Source organism: Pimephales promelas, chromosome 2, assembly GCF_988280905.1.
Source record: "Pimephales promelas chromosome 2, fPimPro1.hap1.1, whole genome shotgun sequence".
In the NCBI taxonomy this organism is placed as follows: domain Eukaryota; kingdom Metazoa; phylum Chordata; class Actinopteri; order Cypriniformes; family Leuciscidae; genus Pimephales; species Pimephales promelas.
In genome coordinates, this window is record NC_142770.1 from 30,174,793 (window position 1) to 30,178,530 (window position 3,738).

General features: G+C 38.5%; 1 pseudogene across 1 annotated transcript; it reads left to right on the forward strand.

The window, feature by feature from the left end:
- The first annotated feature begins 213 nt into the window (after positions 1–213).
- LOC148997163 (uncharacterized) lies at positions 214–3,522 on the forward strand (annotated as a pseudogene). Its single transcript, XR_016169026.1, has 3 exons — positions 214–764; positions 2,086–2,212; positions 2,554–3,522. The product of XR_016169026.1 is annotated as an uncharacterized LOC148997163 (transcript).
- The last annotated feature ends 216 nt before the right edge of the window (positions 3,523–3,738 follow it).

Sequence of the window (3,738 nt, forward strand, 5' to 3'; positions counted from 1 at the left end):
AAGAACTTGCCATGTATCTCTATCAGACCGGCCCTCGCGGCCTTGAAACACTACCGGCCCACCGGAGAAAGCCCGACTCTCCCGATTGCCACTCCATTACTGACTCGTGTTATATTAGAGGTGGTTTGTGGCATTATTCATTATGAATTAATGCTGATGGGAAATGAGGAAATGTGCAATCATACTGAATATCTAAGTAACAAGCTTTCAGGAATAAAGCTTTAGAAAATTGAGGAAAAAAAATCACCCATATCCACTCAATAGAGAAGTGTTTTCTAATGGCAGAAACCAAATCAATTATGAGACTCAGTAGAAGAGCTTCAGGTTAAATCCTTCATGATACTCGGTAGGATCAAGGCAATTCGGTCGGTACCTACAAAGTATCGAACTCGATACCCAGCCCTAGCGAAATGATGAGAAAATGAATGAAAAGTTGCTTTAAGATTTTGTCTTTATTTAGCCCTTACTGTAAAATCATAATTTGATAAAAGAAAATCTTAGTATTATATGACTGTATTAATGGCTATTCACATTCATCTCTGTATAACACTTGTGCTGCTGTTAATGGTTGTATATTGTGTAGTGTGGTTTGCTGATTGCTGATGCGGTTCGTGTGCATTAACGGTTAATGATGTTTAATGCATCTTTGTTTGGTGTTTGTGGAGTCAACTCAGGCTATAAAAGATAAAAGATGGCAGAGCAGCTCATACACACCATCATCATCTCCTGATGAGCAGCGTCTTCAGTCTTCAGTCTGATTCCCGGTAAGATCATGTCGTCTCATGTGGGAATTATTGTGTCCTTGTGTTTCAGCCTTTGCTCAAACGTTAGCACATGTTGTTCAGCTTGCTGACTCTCTAGTGAGCTTGATTATGTGGAGAACAAACTAAAGAAATTAAGGTGGAATTGTTTAAAGCAGGTTTGAAAGTTTTCTTTAAGGTTCTGCCGGATCCAGTTTCCATTTCAGGTTCTTGAGATTCATTTGATGATGATCGTAAACTTCATCATCTGTGTTCCCAGGTGGAGAGGAAATGCATTTAAATTGGGCTTTCTTTTGGACATACTTAATATATTTAAATTATACTGTATTAAGTGCGTATTTAATGTATTATTGTGAAACAACTGTTCAAGATATGCTAAAGATCAATGTTAAGGCGAGACACGGCAGGCAAAAACATCGTGTTTTATTCACTGGTCAATGTTGAGATTTTGGGATATTTGTCTTCAGTAACATGTCTTCTTTCAGACTTGTGCAGAAAAAAGTCCAAAATACACGTTTAGGTCTTTATTTTACTACACTTTGTCTATTTGCGTGTGTAGATTTCGCCTAATTCATCAAAAGTTGTCGTTGTAAATCTGTGATCGCTGTCTTCACCGTCGTCACACACACACCGCTACAGATGTGTGATTGTGTATCCTGAAGTGTGTGTGAGTTGCTCAGGTCATATTCCCCAGTGATGGACTGCTGATGTGGTGATGTGTTGTTTTGGAGGATCCGTGACGGATGAAGCAATGATGAGTTTTGGTTGTTAAACAGTGGGATGCATGGATTTTACTTGGACCTAAAGCATATTTTGTCTGTAATTCGTGGCTTTCAACAGAAATTAGTGGAATTTTGCCATTAAAATCATTAAAAGCCTTTTTCTCAAAATGAGTTTTTCTCACACTCAAAGTGAGGATTTTCCACTTCTGTAGCTCCTACACACAGCAAACTCTACAGTACACTCGTATTCATAACTATATTGTGAAAGTTTGTCCGGAGGGATTTGTTCAAATGTCATTCTTGGCCTGATTTATATGACATTTTATGCCTAAAAATGTAGCAGAAATCAATTGTTTAAGGCTATTGGCAGTTTTTTCTGATTGACAGGGTAACAAAAGGAGATATTAATATCCCCCTCTGCTAATGTCTTTTCATTGAATATATCAACAAAATACTAAAATTATTTTGAACCTTGTTTCAAAATATATGCAATTTAGCGCTTATTTAATTAGATATAGCCTGATTAGCATATTTAATTAAGTGTGTTATCTCAGGCATTTCCTCCGTTAGATCAAGAATCTTTAAGATGTGTGTTTCTCCAGTGTGTGCAGTGAATGAAGAGCTCTTTAAACACGGCAGTGGAAACTTGTGAAACATCTGTCAGTCTGTGTGTTATTCCACAAACTTCTGCTTTGACCTGCAGACCAAACACACACTCCTGTCAGTAACGTAAGTTCTTCAAGATTTATTCCTCCTTTACTAAACCATTGTACACTTGCAGCTGTGCTGGACTGAATATTCACAACAACAGCATTCTTGCTTCTGTCATATTGTTCAAATGGAGGATTTACAAACTTTAATCTGACATTTCACATATTTCAAGCTTTCTAACATTACACACACTCCTCTAAACAACATGTCAAGCAAACTGAGCTAACTTTATTTCAACAATCACACAGAAAACACGTCACGCCATATATTTATCTCTAATGTTTTTAATAAAGAGAATATATGATTACAATAGTAAATTAATGCATGTTTTTTAAACTAATGACTGGTTTGTTATTTAGTGCCTGTCAAGATTTCATGAAACAATGGCAGAACAAAACGCCAGCATCAACGGATCAAGAGGAGGAGATTATGAAGATGAATGGAGGCGTCAGATGTGGGAATTTCTCAGTAAACTTGAGTCTGCACACCCAATAATTCTCAGGACCATTGTCACCATTGATATTGTAATGATGATCTTAACTCTGTGTGCATTGTGTGCTCTTCTCAAATCTCAGCGCTCCACTCCAGTTTTTGTTATTCATTTGATTCTGTCAGATCTCATTCAGATCATTTCTAGATTAGCATGGACAATCACATGGTCACGGGATGCAGAAAAGGCATTTACTTATAGTTTGATTGCGGGTCTGTATTTTATGGCATGTGTTGCTCTTGAACGATATCTTCTGGTTTCTCATCCTATCTTGTACAGAACCCATCATTCACTGAAAGTCTGCTGTGTTATTTCTGTGATCGTCTGGTTTGTTCCTCTGATCTTTGCGAACTTTAAGTCCTATTATCTGTTTAACCCTCTGCCCCGATCGATCGGCTGTTTAATCCCCTACCCGATAATCATTCTGTGTTTTATCGGCACTTGTCGCGGTCTTTCACGCGCAATATCTCTTACTTCTGTAAAGCGCAAAAAGATTTTGGGCAGTTTGTTCCTGGTGCTTCTGACTTACACTTTTCTCATTCTCCCCTCTGTAATCCTGTATTTTATTGTATATTATAGCTTACAGAGAGATATCAGTTCCAACAGCATGGTATTGCTCTATATATTTTGGGTTTTTTCTGACTGTCTCCTGCTCCTGAACCCGCTGGCTGACTGTGTATTGTACATGTTCATCAGGCCTGATGTCGGAGGGTTAATGAAGTCTGTTCACTGCTGTTGTTGAACTGACACACATCAGGATTCGACACACACACACACACACGGGACGAACACTCTGGAGACAGTAGTGCAGCGTTTGCCTGCTGTGTTTCAGTGCTAAAGCCTGCGTCTCATTCACGGACCTGCACTTCAGTTTCAACATCATGAAGTCAATGCCATTCTGTTCACTCACACACCCTTTCTTTCTATGGCATTTAGCTTTATTAGAGACAACTCTTGATTCATCAATTGCTCTGTTTGCGGCCCATAAAACACATGCGGTGAACAGAGTTTTATTAAAGATGTGTTAAGGTAGTGTTGATGCTTCTGCTGGCGT